A 16,692-nucleotide genomic window follows, 5' to 3' on the forward strand; every position below is an offset into this window, starting at 1 on the left:
AACACATGGGTGAAGTATAGGAGATTTTTAAGGGTAGTGAAACTCTTCCGTGTAATACTATAATGGTGAATAAATAGCAATATGCATTTGTCAAAACCCGTATCAGCTTAATCTGTGCAAACTTTCAAAGAATCGTTTGATAGGTTGGAGGATACCAGAATGAAATGCAGAATGTGACAAAGCAATCCAACTCTATTGTAAATGTATAAGACAAACTTACTGAAGTGGGTAAGCAAAAAGGTGCTGACCTGAGTAATTTTGCAACTGAGTAGTGTGTGAGAATAAGAGCTAAAGAAACTCTACATAAACACTGTACTCTACTTGATGAAGTGGTTTCCTAGGGAAATACAAATGATGAGTTCTGATACTTTTATACATATACATTGTAATTGAACAATTAAGTAAATGGATAGAAGAGAGTAGGAGCCAGGCTTCTTGCTGTTGGAGTGCAACCTTAAAAATAAGCAACAGGATGAGGATATAATCATCCCTGTGGTAATAGATTACAGTTGGAGACAGCAGTATGAAATCATGATTAGCTAATTACAGATACAGATGGTTACACATAGAAATATATATGGGTTGGGGCTAGGCGCGGTGGCTCATGCCTGTAATCCCAGCACTTTGGGAGGCTGAGGCACGTGGATCACGAGGTCAAGAGATCGAGACCATCCTGGCCAACATGGTGAAACCCCATCTCTACTAAAAATACAAAAATTAGCTGGACACTGTGGCCCGTGCCTGTAGTCCCAGCTACTCGGGAGACTGAGGCAGGAGAATTGCTTGAACCCAGGAGGTGGAGGTTGCAGTGAGCTGAGATTGCACCACTGCACTCCAGCCTGGTGACAGAGAGGGACTCCACCTCAAAAAAAAGAAGAAATATATATGGGTTGCTATACACACGTTTCTCTTACTTTTTCAGCTAAGAGGACTTAGAAGAAATGACACCCCAGTAGAAATAAGCATACCATCTAGTACCCAGATTTTGTTTTTTAATAGCAATTTCCAGTAAAAAGGGAACAAGGTTTCTTGGTGAAATGACTGTTTACACTGGTGATTCATTTACATTGGTTATTCATAGGACTGGGGCAGAAAAATGTGCAAGATAAGCCTGGAGCATTTTGTAGTGCCAGAAACAAAAAAGTGCTAAACAAAAGAAAATCCCACAATGATGGAGCTATGTCAATGGAGCACAGAAGCCCACTGAAAGAGCTCCAATGGCCAGAGCTGGAACAATTGAAGCAATGAAATAAATGAAAGAGTATTGAATTATCAACAAAAGTATAAGATAACTATCTGTGAGTCTATACTAATATAAATACATAATTGAAAAAATAAGGAATTGGGGAGATTAAACAAACCTGCCATGCAGAATAAGACCAAATAATTTATATAAAGTAGTTACTCTGACCTCAAGGAAGTGGAGCTTAACTCCCCACTCCTACAGTGTGGGCTGTACATAGATACTTTCTTCTAAATAGTCTAGTATGGAAAGGGGAAAAAATATTAACTTTACAATGAAAAAGGCAAACTTTACATCAGCCAGGTGGTCAAGATTAATATCAACAGTGATAATTCACATTAATAGTATATACACTTTATATGATGTAATGAAAAGAAATACTTCAGCTTTTTAATTGTTCCTGACAAATCTCATAGCGTCAGTCAAAGCATGAGAAAAACAATTTAAATCTTGACTGAAGGACATTCTTCAAATGCCTTCTCAAAACTGTCAAGGTCATCAAAAACAAGGAAAGTCTGAAACACTCTAGAAGCCTAAGGAGACATGATAACTAAATGTAATGTGGCATCCTATATGGGATGTTGGAAAAGAAGGAAGAATACTAAAATTAAAGAAATTTAAAATGAAAGAAAGCTGAATAAAGTATGTACTTTAGTTAGTAAAAATGTATTAATATTGCTTTATTAATTGTAATAAATCTACCATTCTAACATAAGATGTTAATAATTAGGGGAACGGCGTGTGGAGTACATTGAACCCTCTGTCCTATCTTCACAATGCTTCTGTAAGTTCCAATCTATTATAAAATAAAAAGTTTATATAAAAGTGAAAATAAATTATAAGAGGATCTCGGTATCTGGAGTAAATTGATTTTTAAAAATAAAAATTTGAATACATGTATATTATGTTAATCTGTCAGGAGTTATATACACATAACATTTTGGGAATTTCAGGGGATATGAAATCCAACAATAATATTACTTTTACTGAGCACAATACTAGAACTTTGCAGGCATTATCTTACATATCAAAAAAGCCTGCAGTGCAAATGCTTTTATGCTAAACAAACTGAAGTTAATTTTTTTGGTTCTAATTTCAAAATTAGTGGGAATATACTCACTTCTGGTTTCCTTTATCATGCACCATTTCCAGTTTTGGTTTCTTTTATCCTTGTTTTTCTCCACATAGTAATCACCTTACAGATTATATTATGCATCTGAGAAATATGTAAAGCCTCTATAGTTTCTAAGATCAACAGTAATATAATTCAACTCAATTAGAATTATTGTTTACTACAAATAAAATGTGCTTCCCTTCTTTAAAAAAAATCTAATTTTCTTTCTCATTCGCTATCCAGTTATATATATTTTATATATATATATATATAAAACAATACACCTTGTCATCAGTGGTTTGCAGTAATGCCTTTCTTGATTGCATAAGTGATCAATGTATTGTTTTTTTCTGTTACAATGGTCTGTGTATTTATGTACTGATACTGCATTATTTTAACTATAAAGCTTTTGTGATATGCTTTAATATCTGGTTAAGTATTCTTCATTTCATTTCTTGCTTTTATTTTTCTGGGATTTCCTAGCTATTCTTGCTTTTTTATTCTCTCTAATGAACTTTATCATTTATTTGTCTAGCCCCAAAGGGGAAAAATAAGCCCAATGGCATGTTTAAGGTTGTGTTAACAACAATTTGCTGCATATTTCAAAATAGCAAGAAGAGATTTGTAGTGTTCCCAAAACTAAGGTAAATATTTGAGGCTACACTATCCCAATTATCCTAATTTGATAATTACACATCCTATACATGTATAAAAATATCATGTGTACCCCCAAAATATTCACACCTAATATATATCAATACACAAAAACTACCAGTCATGGGAAAAGGCACAAAATTACAACGTTTAATGAAGATAAACATCAATAAATCAAACTGATAGAGAAAAAAGATTTCATTAAATTTGTAAATTAGGAAGACTAGCCTGACTGACATGGAGAAATGCCATCTCTACTAAAAATACAAAATTAGCCAGGCATGGTGGCACATGCCTGTAATCCCAGCTACTCGGAAGGCTGAGGCAGGAGAATTGCTTGAACCGGGGAGGTGGAGATTGCGGTGAGCCGAGATCATGCCCTTGCACTCCAGCCTGGGCGACAAGAGAGAATGGAGCATTTATTCCATTATATCTTCTTTCATGGTTTTAATATATTGAAGACTATTCATTTTTATAATTTTATAACTCCTTATTTAACTATATTATTTTGCTTATGTTAGTACTGAATTGATACTTTCAGGTTTTTCTATATATGCCATCATATCATCTGCAAGTAGAGATAATTTTACCTTTTTCTAACTTTTATGCCTTTACTTTCTTTTGGCTATTTGCATTGGCTATTACATCTATACAATATTAAATAAAAGTAAATATAATGAACATCCTTATTTTCTTTGACGTTATTGGAAAAAAATCCAGTGTCTGTATATTAAATAAGATGTGGCCTCGTGGTTGAAAAATACATAAATACCTACATATACATATGACACACTGAATGGCACAAAGTAGGCTTGAAGAAATAGAAAGGTTAAATATGTTCTTGCATGGTAATACTCAACATCATAAAGACAAAAATTCTTCCTAAATTAATTTACAAATTTAACAAAATTTTTTTTCTGGATCTCTTTGACTTATTGATGTTTATCCTCATTAAATGTTGTAGTTTTGTACCTTTTTCCATGATTGGTAATTTTCTTTGGTATTGATATATATCAGTTGTACATATATATACATATGTGCACACATACATAAAATATGTATACACACAAATTAACTCAGCATGTTAAAAAACAATGATATATAATTGAACTGAATGCCCTTTAACATTGATGAATATTCACGTTAAACTCATTTTACATTGATATGTAAAATATATATTGCATTAATATATGATTGAATTTTTAACATGAATGTGTATTGAATTTTTGTTAAATGCCTGTTCACATTTACAAGTATATCATATGATCTTTATCCTTGTCTCTGCTAATAAAATTGATTACATTAATGAATTTCCTTAGTTCAAATCACCTTTGCTTTCCTGGAGTGAACCCTTCTTAAGTAGAATGTGGGATTCTTGATGTGCTGCTAGTTGTTTGCTAATATTTCACTTAAGATTTTCAAATTGATATTCACATGTGAGACTGGCTTGTAGTTTTCTCTTCCTCAAGGAATGTGTCTGTCACCTTTACTAAACTGGAAGCTCTTGAGAGTACGTTCAACAGTAATTTTCTTATACACACTGAGTGTCCAACAATTCAATTCAATTCTAACACCAACTACCTGGAGTCAGCACAGACCCCACAGGTTAAGGGGCTCAGTCCACCATAAGACTGTCCTCACTTCAAATACTAGCTGCAAGTTCAGCGTCTTTAGGCTATTTTTCATTCTGACCATATTCAAGGGATCCCATGACCTACCTTCGGTTTTGATGATCTTCTACAATCACTCACAGAACTTAACAGAAGGCACCGAAAGCGCTGTATCATATAACCAAATGGAAGATACAGATGCGGCAAGATATTTATTGAGGAAACAAAGGGGATACACAGCTTCCATGTCTTCTGTAGGCATACCACCTTCCTGGAACATCAATGATTTTACCAACCCAGAAGCTTCCTGAACTTAGTTGTTTCAGAGTTTTATCTGGATGTTTGTTACGTAGGCATGGTTGGCTAAATCACTGGCCATGTGATTTGAGATCACACCAGCCCCCTTCTCTTTCCTGGAGGCCAGAAAGTGGTGCTGAAAGTTTCAACTCTATATTCAAGTGTTTGGCATTATTTCTGGAGTGGCCAGTTTCTCCCTGGAAGCTGTCTAAGACCCCACCGTGAGTCAGCTTGTTAGCCTAAGCTCAGGTATGTTACAAACAGGGTCACTATGAATAATAGAAGACACTTTTATCACTCAGAAAATGCCAAGTGGTTTAGAAGCTCTGTGCCAGGAACTAGAAACAAAGACCATATATATATATATATATATATTTTTTTATTATACCACAGAGATCATACTGTGTATTTTTTTAGTGGCTAGCTAATATAGTGACTAGCACCAGTAGTGGGTGCAAATAATTATATATTAAATGAGTGAATACAAGAGTGAATGAGCTATATATTAGTTTCAACTAAGCTGTGGTTTATTTCAGGGAGGAAATTTGAACTTGCTCTGTGTACATGATATTTGGGAATGTTAATTCATTGAATATCCTTTAAGAGTTCCCCAAAGAACAGGTCACTACAATCCAAGGACTTGCAATCCTGATTTAAGAATTACCAATATGAGGCTTTTCATCAAAGTTTTCATTGTAACTTATCAAGTCTACAGTTATTTGAAAGCATGAACCTTGCATTGATTCAAGTAAGAAGACATTCGGGATAGGTCCAAACATCATATTTTCTTACTGCTTTCTTCTTACACCGGTACAGATTAAGAGGGTTTTTTAAATTCTATTTTATTTTATTATTTTTATTATTTTAGAGATAGGGGTATCAATATGTTGCCCAGGTTGGACTCCAACTCCTAGGCTCCAGCAATCCTCCTGACTCAGACTTCTGTATAACAGACGTGTCACTGCACCCAGTGGACATTTTAAGCGTTTTTAAATGTGTTGTCTTTAAAGGTTTTAAATTCTAGATTATCTCTCTTTCTCTCCCTCTCTACGTGTATGTATATGTATATAATCTCCCATGTATACCAATGTGAAAAGTTCTAGTTTTCAGATCAGTTTGAGAATAAAAACCAATTCAATTTGACAGCCATACCTGATACTCAGTTTTTCCTCCACATTTTTAATCATCTGGATTTTGTAATTCTGTTGTGTTTTGCAGGAAAAACAACTGTGTTATTTGAGAGGTAAAACTTTTCAGTTTTCCCATGTTTTATTTTTTCAAGCCTGTCAGAATTTTTCCATCTGGATAAGTAATGCAGAGGGATTTTTTTCTTCCATTGCTATCATCCCTTATGTGAATTATTAATATATGTTTTTATTTATAATCCATTATCTTTTTTAAAAAAAAAAAAAGAGTCATGGCTGAGCAAGATCCAGCTGCACTTGGGCTCATCAAATGTCCCTGAGTATTTTTCAAAGTTTTAGCATATTCCCAAACATGTTTCCATGAACATTTTCCCTTTATTTACAATCTCTTGTGTGTTTAAGGGAAATGTAAGCCTTATGTTTCTATTTCATTTATATTTAACTCATCAAAATGTTTTGTAAAGCAATTTAAATGTCCAAGAAGATTTTTATTGCTGATTTTCTAAGAAACAGAAAGTCCTATTTTGCCAACAAAACCAATGACTACAATTTGGGCCAGAACTTGAAATCAACAAGGTTTGAGTAGGTTCTAAACTTGGCGAATGTTTCTCTAAATCACTTGTTAGGAAATCTTCATTTGATAACTACGAAAAGGCAGTTTCATGAGCAAACTGGTCATTACAAGACTTACTGCTCAATTTCCTTTTGCTAGTATCTAGCAGTGGGCCAAACTATAGTTTTTCAGAAGTATAGAATGACATACAAACCATGTGGGCATATCGTAGAATGCACCTATCAGCTGACATGGAATGAATAGTATTTAAATTCTAGTTTGTGAGGAAACATTAAGGAACTAAATTATTCCATGTCTTCATAGAGTTTTCCATGCTAATTCAATAAGCGAGTAAGATTGAGGCAACTTACAGATTCTTCACTTATTTAAAAGCTTAAAATGCTTCTCAAATCTTTTAGCAGATTTTACATAGGCAATCAATACAGCAACTCAGATTAGTCTAGTCTTGGCTAGTCATTAAAGTAAGCTAAGACTGATTTTGCAACAATATTAACAGGTCAAATGAGTATATTGGAGGGTAAAGTAGAAACACTTCCTGAGCTGATTGAAAATTTAAAAAAACTGCCTTTTATGAAGCATAATTGATTTATCTTTCAGTTTATTCAAATCAGTAAAATAAATTTTGATTTATTGAATGAGGTTCTTAAGCAAATAGAGAAGAAATTTATTCTTTCATAAATTTGAGGGTTCAAGTTTGTGGTAACACTGGGAGTTACAGCATCATTTTTTAATGTTGTACATACTTGATTTTAAATACTGGTTCAGCCGTTTGACTACTCTGAGCTGATTTTCCCATCTTTAAATAGGAAAAACACATCCCCTTTTCAGGGTTGCTGTGTAAAGGCAGGTGTTTTAGAAATGCAAGTTCTCATAGCATGAGAGCTCATAGTATCTGGTGGTATTCAAGCCTGGGGGAGACCACTACCTGAAGGAGATATTGTAAAGATGGTTTTAGCATCATCTGGGCATCATACTTGATTTCAAGGCATTTTCCAACACTAGTCAATTCCTTTCTGACTCCTTCACCCAGGGATGTGTCTATTTTTTTTTAAGTGTGCCCTAGACTCACATAGCATCATTCTGACATATGATCTGTAATCTAACAACCCACTAAATAGCTATTAAAATTCATTTGAGAAACTGCATTTGCCATTTGGACAGAGAAGTTAACACTTCAAGTAAGGGAGTCCTTGTTTTAATAAGACCTGAAAATATGCAGAAGGAGGCTTAGGGAAGTGTATGAGTCTCAAAAAGCCACATATTGAGTACCCCAACGCTGGTTGGAGAAGAGTATAGCTCATGGGAGCTTTTTGATTGTTTGTTTTTGTCTAGGATTTTTAAAAGCATAAGTTCATTATAAAACAAAACAAAAAACATTTCTTTATAAAACCATAGAAATAGAATAGATTCTAAAAGGAACAAATAAGAGGATATCCACTGGGAACACATGCCACTCCCTTACTTCACATTCCCAGGACAACCTTGACAAGTCAGTCACAGCTGTTTTCGCCATTGAACTCTTGCTGAGCCTCAACGTTATTTACAATGTCTCATTCCATTAAGTTATTATAAATCTATTGGTGCTAACAAGTGCACTTTTGTTTTTAATCTAGGCCATTCTTTTATTCAAGAACTATTCTTAGACATACCATTATCAACTTCATCCCTAACATTATTAGAAAAACAAATTGGGGTCTTTCTTTATTACAAAACTTCTCAAAGGAGAAATTCTACAAAGAAATTTATATTTGGAAGTGGACATAGTTTACTCTAATTGGCCACCATAACTAGTAAATATCATGAAGATACTAGCAAGATGAAAGAAATCCTGGATCTGTCTTGACAAATATGAACTTACTAATGGAAATGTATGCTTTCTTATTTGTATAAAAATGAAAATTTCTTGTTATATTTGTTGCACGAGAAACAACTCTTCATAACACTGATGAGTTGTGTTGGTTGTTTCTGAGAGGTGGTTAAAACAAGTTTGATGAAAAAGGCCACTGAAGCATAGAAAACAGGAAGAAACCACAAAGGAAAGAAAAAAAGAATAGTTTTAACTACCTGAAAATCTAAAACTCACTACCTCAAAAAAACCAAAATCAAAGTTTAAAGACAAAAAGCACTAAAAATATTTTGTAGTATTTAATTGAAAAATAGAAATACGCTTGCTTAATAAATGTCACTCAACAATCAATAAGATAAAACAACACTACTACAGAAAAATGAGCAAGGAACACGAATGACTGCACAATTCACAAAAATACGTGATAGAAATACACTCTGAAGTGATTTAACATGTCTAGTTTCTTTAATAATAAAATAATTTCTAATTGAATGATCAGTAAAATACGTTTTCCACATATCCAATCAATCAAAAATGTTGACATGATTGTCACCAGCATTGTTAAATATGGTAAACCAGGCCGGGTGCGGTGGCTCACGCCTGTAATCCCAGCACTTTGGGAGGCCGAAATGGGTGGATCACGAGGTCAGGAGATCGAGACCATCATGGCCAACACGGTGAAACCCCGTCTCTACTAAAATACAAAAAATTAGCCATGCGTGGTGGCGGGCGCCTATAGTCCCAGCGACTCAGGAGGCTGAGGCAGGAGAATGGCGTGAACCTGGGAGGCAGAGCTTGCAGTGAGCCGAGATCGCGCCACTGCACTCCAGCCTGGGTGACAGAGCGAGACTCTATCTCAAAAAGAAAAAAAAAAAAAAAAAAAAAAGGTAAACCAGAGACTGTACAGCTTACTGGAGGGAAGGAGAACTTACTTTTGAAAGTCACTTGAGAAATATGTGTCAAGGAGCTTTAAAAGTTTAATGCTTTTAATTCACTATTTCAAAATATAATAAGTGTCCTTATAATCAGAGATGATAATCATTAGAGGTTCACAGCAATGCTATTTACAGAAGTGAAAAAATGAAAACTATCTAAAATGTCCAATAAGGGAAATTTTCAACACAGAACTCCCGTGTAATAGGATATTATAGACCTATTTAAAGTGATGTTCTTAGCACTTTTTAGTCACAGAGACAATGACGGTGATATGTGTTCAACTGGAAAAAAATCAAATTAAAAAGCTTTACTGTAGCTGACATTTGCTGACTGTTTATTACATGGCAGATATTTATCTTATTCATTCTGTAAAATATCCTCATGTGATATGTGCTATTTTTATTACCAGTTTACAAGTGAGGAAACTGAAGCTCAGAGAGGTTAAGTGGCTGGCCCAAAGACACACATGTAAAAAGAGGCAGAATCAGAATGTTTCCCCATGCAGTCCAACTGTAGAACCTGCGTGCTTTTCAACTCACAATCTTGCCTCAATTTTCTAACCATTAACAAAATTGTATGTGTATGTTTAATATAAAAGTATGGGCGGGGCATGGTGGCTCACACCTGTAATCCCAGCACTTTGGGAGGCAGAGGTGGGCGGATCACCTGAGGTCGGGAGTTTGAGACCAGCCTGACCAACATGGAGAAACCCCGTCTCTACTAAAAATACAAAATTAGCTGAGAGTGGTGGGTGGTGCATGCCTGTAATCCCAGCTACTCAGGAGGCTGAGGCAGGAGAACTGCTTGAATCGGGAGGTGGAGGTTGTGGTGAGCCAAGATCGTGCCATTGCACTCCAGCCTGGGCAAACAAGAGCAAAACTCCATCTCAAAAAAAAAAAAAAGATGTATATATAGCAAAAAGAGTGAAAGAAAACACAGTATACTATTAATAGTGTATACCTCTCTGCAGCAAGGCTTTTTACTTCTTCTTACGTATTTTATATTTTTCAAAATTCTCACATAAATATGTATTAATTTTATATTCAAAGACACAATTAATATTAAATATAAAGAGAAAATTATAATTCCATCCTAACATATTTAGACATTGGTGTAATTGTGTATGTCACATGCTCATTCTTATTATTTAATTTTAGAGTGGAGAAGGAGCAGTTTTTCCATTTCCCTGAAAAGAATTGAGTGAAGTTGACAGCAGGATTGCAGAAGTGGGAGGACCCAAGGTGAGGGAAGCATGGTTGGGAATTTCTGCTATCTGTTTGTCATTAGGATTTGTTTTTCTTTCCCTCTAAGACTTAAACGTCTTTTAATTATAGGTCAGCTGATTCTGTAACTGAAGAGTTGAGTAGCAGATTAAATACAGCCTGCTGTTACTGTAATAAGGAATGATTAGGATCTAGAACAGTTTTCTCTCTTGCATGGAAAAAAAAGCACCAATTAGTATTAATGAATCACTGCTTGTATAAGGCAGCCAGGTTTCTAGTTTCCCCAAAATATGAGAGTGACCTAATTTTGCCCAAGAAATTTTGTTTTCTTATTATTATTACCGTAGTTGCACTGTTTATAAATGAAATCTTTGTATAAAGGACATCTAAAGTTTTTAGATACACTGTTTAGAAATAATGATTAAGAGTATATTTAAATTTCTTACATTAAATATAAATGTACTGAGGCTGAAAACAAGAGCTTATTTTTGGTTACATATCTGAATTAAACCTGTGTACTCTTATTTTGGTAGCTTAGTCAAGGATTGATTTTATTGTCTTAATGGAAGGAGAAAGGAGGATACTGTTTGTCAGGGACTGTTGAAATAGTCATGCTGTTCATTTGTGGTGTGTGATATAAATGTAAACCTTTCATAAGGTAATTTGGCATATTTGTCCAAAAGCCTGAAAAATGTTTGTACTGTTTGATAATATACAAGCATTTCTAGGAATATATAACTAAGAAATAATTATAGGCACAGGAAAGATTCACAGTTACAATGCGTAAAGTTGGAAACAGCCCAAAATGATCAACTAGGGATTCCTGTTACAGAGGAAGAAACTTTCTTCTGTCTTGTTCAGGGCAGTATCCCAAGTGTCAAAAACAGTGGCTGACTGGCCTGAACACATGCATGGAGGGTGCCAGCCCCATGCCTGCCAGTGCTCTGCCCCCATGCCACCACCACTACTGGTGCAAACACACCCATGGATGCCAGAAGCCCCACACCCCTCTCCCATGTCACTCTGTCACCACCACCACTGCAAACACCCTGATGGAGGCCAGCACCCATGTGCCTGCCAGTGCCACACCTCAGTCAACAAGGGTGCACCCTGCCATGCTGCTGCTGTTGGTGGTAGTTGCAAATGATCACAGATCCCACTACCATCACTCAATGAAGCACTTTGGCTGGCACCGCCCATCAGAATGTTGCGACCAGTGGTCTGGGAACACCTCAGCCTCTACAGTACAGTAGATCCGTAACCTCAAGGGGACAGAGAACAAAGCCAGGGGCCTGATACCAGCTCCCCAGAATTAGAGGATGCAGCCCAGGAATCCTGAGCTAGGGCTTGGCCCCCTAAACCATTCCAGAAACAAATCCAGTCAACCAACTCACTTTATACCACAGTCAAACCCCCAAGGACATAAAAGAGGTTAAAAGAAAAAAAAAAAAAAGAACCCATCCAAAGGACAACAACTTTAAAAAATAAAAGAACATCAGCCCGCAAAGATGAGAAAGAACCAGCACAAGAACTCTGGCAACTCAAAATGCCAGAGTGTCTTCTTACCTTTAACAACTGCACTAGTTTCTCAGCAATGGTTCTTTACCAGGCTAAAGGGGCTGAAAGGACTGAAATAGAATTCGAAGTATGAATAGGAATGGAGATCATTGAGATTCAGGAGAAAGTTGAAACCCAATCCAAGGATTCTAAGGAATAAAAATAAAATGATACAGGACATGAAAGACAAAATTATCATTTTAAGAAAGAACCAACCTGATCTGATAGAGCTGAAAAACTTACTCCAAGGATTTCAGAATACAATCAAAGAATTAATAGCAGAATTGACCAAGCTGAGGAAAGAATCTGAGAGAACAAACACTGGATCTCAAAAATAACTCACTCAGGCAAAAATAAAGAAAAAACAGTAAAGAAAAAGGAAAAAAATCTCTGAGAAACATGGGATTATGTAAAGAGACCAAATCTATGACTCATTAGTGTCCCTGAAAGAGAGGGAGAGAAAGCAAGCAACTTGGAAAACATATTTTAAGATATCATCCATGAAAAGTTCCCTAATCTCACTAGAAAGGCCAACATTCAAATTCAGGAAATGCAGAGAACCGCTGAAAAACTCTTCACAAGAAGATCATCTCCAAGACACATAGTCATCAGATCCTGCAAGGTCAAAATGAAATAAAAAATGGTAAAGGCAGCTAAAGAGAAGGGGCAGGTCACCTACAAAGGTAACCCCATCAGGCTAACAGCAGATCTGTCAGCAGAAACCCTACAAGCCAGAAGAGATTGGGGGCCTATATTTAGCATTCTTTTTTTTTCTTAAATAATATCTTAAATAAAATAATTTCCAACAAATAATTTCATATTCATCAAAACTAAGCTTCATAAGTGAAGCAACAATAAGATCCCTTTCAGACAAGCAAATTCTAAGGAAAGTTATTACCACTAGATCTGCCTTAAAAGACATCCTGAAGGAAGTACTAAAGGAAGTACTAAATATAGAAAGGAAAGACCATTACCAACCACTACGATAACACACTTAAATACATGAACCAGTGAAACTATACAGCAACCACACAAACAGGTCTGCATAATAACCAGCTATTAATAGTAACACAATGACAGAATCTAGTCTTCATATATCAATACAAACCTTGAATGTAAATGGGCTAGCCCCAGTTAAAAGGCACAGTGTGGCAAGTTGGATAAATGGTATGTTGTCTTTAAGAGACCCATCTCACATACAGTGACATGCATAAGCTCAAAGAAAGAGATGGAGAAAAATATACCAAGGAAATGGAAAACAGAGAAAGCTGGAGCTGCTATTCTAATTTCAGGCAAAACAAACTTTAAAACAATAAACATAAAAAGACAAAGAAGGCCATTATATAATAATAAGGGCTCAATTCAACAAGAAGATCTAACTATGATATATGTACAATCTTATATATATTATATAAGATCTTATCTATATGATATATAATATATATCTTACATATAATCTATGATATATAATATATAATATACATATGTATTATGTATATAATACATATGTATCTTATATAATATATATTATATAGCTGATATATAATATATTATACATTATATATCATATATAATATCTGATATATATCTTATATATAATATATAAGATATTATAAGATATATAATATATAGATCATATATATAGATATAGATCATATAGAATATATAGATATATTATGGATCATATAGAATAGATAGATATATTATAGATCATATAGAATAGATAGATATATTATAGATCATATAATAGATATATTATAGATCATATATAATAGATATATTATAGATCATATATAATAGATATATTATAGATCGTATATAATAGATATATTATAGATCATATAATATATAATCTAAAATATAAATATATAATATAATATATATCTATATAGATATATATGGGATATATATCATATATATGAATATATATGATATATATACTATAGTATATATACTATATGTATACTATATATATACTATATATATATACTATATATATACTATATATATATACTATATATATACTATATATATACTATATATATACTATATATATACTATATATATACTATATATATACTATATATAATATATCATATGGTTCTTTCTTAAAATAATATATATATTTCTTAAAATGATATATACATATATATATATATATATATATCCCATATAGGAGCACCCAGATTCATAAAGCAAGTTCTTAAAGACCTAAGAAGAGACTTAGATAACCACATAATAATAGTGGGAGACTTCAACACCCAACTGACAGCATTAGATCATCAAGGCAGAAAACTAACAAAGATATTCGGTGCCTGAACTCATCACTTGGCCAAATGGACTTATTACACATTTACAAAACTCTCAACCCCAAAACAACATACTATACATTCTTCTCATCTGCACATTGCATGTACTCTAAAATTGACCACCCAATTGGTCATAAAACCATCCTCAGCAAATTAAAAAAAAAAATTGAAACCATACCAACCACCTTTTTGGACCACAGAGCAATAAAAATAGAAATCAATGTTAAGAAAATCACTCAAAACCATAAAATTGCAGGGAAATTAAACAACCTGTTTCTGAGTGACTTCTGGGTAAATAATGAAATTAAGGCAGAAATCAAGAACTTCTTGGAAACTAGTGAGAATGAAGAAAAACATATCAGAATCTTTGGGACACAGTTAAAGTAGTGTTAAGAGGGAAGTTTATAGCAGTAAATGTCCACTAACCAAAAAGTTAAAAAGATCAAAAATTAAGAACCTAACATTTGAACTAGGGGAACTAAAGAAACAAAAGCAAACCAACCCCAAAGCCAGCAGAAGAAAGTTTAATATCCAGAATTCATAAGGAGCTTAAACAAATGTATAAGCAAAAAAAAAAAAAAAAAAAAAAAAAATCCCAGAATGTATAAGGAGCTTAAACAAATTTATAAGAAAAAAAACACTTAAAAGTAGGCAAAAGACATGAACAGATTTTGCAAAAGCATGTGACCAACAAGCATATGAACAAATGCTCAATATCACTAAACTTTAGAGAAGTACATATCAAAATCACAATCAGATTCCATCTCACACCAGCCAAATGGCTATTACTAAAAAGTCAAAATTAACAAATGCTGGCAAGGTTGTGGAGAAAAGGGGACTCTTATATACTGCTGTTGGGAATGTAAATTAGTTTAGCCACTGTGGAAAGCAGTTTGGCAATTTCTCAAAGAACTTAAAACAGAACTACCATTTGACCCAGCAATCCCATTGCTAGATATATATCCAAAGGAATATAAATTGTTCTACCATAGAGACACATGCAAGCGTATGTTCATCACAGCACTTTCCAGAATAGCAAAGACATGGAATCAACGTAGGTGCCTGTCAGTGGTAGACTGGATAAAGAAAATGTGGTGCATATACATCATGGAATACTATGCAGCCATGAAAAAATGAGATGACATCATTTGCAGCAACAAGGATGGAGCTGGAGGCCATTTTCCTAAGCAAAGTAATGCAGGAAAAGAAAACCAAATATTGCAACTTCTCACTTGAATAAATAAATAACATATAATTAATAAAAGTAATTTTATCTGAAAATATTTAAGAGAAAATTAAAAATTAAGTTAAAAAGGCAGGATAAATTAGTATGTGCAGTATATTAAGTTTATTTAAAGTGAATTTATTTCTACAATTTGCATACTTTCACATGCCAGTGAACATTTGGAAGAGTACAGAATTAAATGCTAACATGGGTTGCTCCTGGGAAACAGGATTAAGGTTGTGAGGCAAAGGAGATAGATTTACTTTCAATATATAACTTTTTGTATTATTGGTCCTTGATCCAGACATATGCTTTTCAGTTTTAAAAGGCTAGCTAAAAGTGTATGTATATTTTTCTTTCTGTGTAATGTTTGAAAATTAAAAGTCAATTTGAAAGCCTCATACCAAAATAAAAATATTTCAGTTTTCTGTTTTGTAGAATTACTGTAGGATTTTTTTTATCATGCTCTTTTTGTATTTTTCTAATTTTCTTAATAAGCATGCATTACATTGTTGTAAGCCTTAAAAGTAGTTAAAAGTTACAAAGATATAAGTCGAAGCAAATGATCCCCTTATAAGTTTGTCTGAGCTGTGGATTATAATTCCTGGGAGGTGCAGATATGATACAAAGAGAACATTGGTATTCTTGAGATTCAGATATCCTGGCAACTAAAACTAGGGATTAATAGAGAAAGTTTCTCATGCTGACAAAATGTGATATATCTCTAGGTTTTATTGGAGAATAGAGAACTGAGGGGAGAGAAGAGATTAAAAAAAAAAAAGGTTTTATAGCTTGATACAGGTTGGTATCTCTACATCCCTACTAGATCCACAGCACTTAAGGAACTCTGAACTCTTTGCTGAATGCTGTAACAAATGTAGCAGAATCTGGGCAGGGGACTGAGATTGAGCAAAGTGATGGGAGTGAAAATGGAAATATGGAAGCAGAGTGAGGGTGAC

At 34.0% G+C, this 16,692-nt stretch overlaps 1 long non-coding RNA gene across 1 annotated transcript in view; it reads left to right on the forward strand.

Moving 5' to 3' along the window:
* The first annotated feature begins 8,141 nt into the window (after positions 1 to 8,141).
* Positions 8,142 to 16,692, forward strand: part of LOC129397177 (uncharacterized) — a 30,505-nt gene continuing 21,954 nt past the window's right edge. The window contains exon 1 of the long non-coding RNA XR_008624383.2: positions 8,142 to 10,660. This is a non-coding gene — a long non-coding RNA (uncharacterized LOC129397177). The remainder of the gene's footprint in view (positions 10,661 to 16,692) is intronic.

Source organism: Pan paniscus, chromosome 1 (genome assembly GCF_029289425.2).
Source record: "Pan paniscus chromosome 1, NHGRI_mPanPan1-v2.0_pri, whole genome shotgun sequence".
NCBI classification, from domain to species: Eukaryota; Metazoa; Chordata; class Mammalia; order Primates; family Hominidae; genus Pan; species Pan paniscus.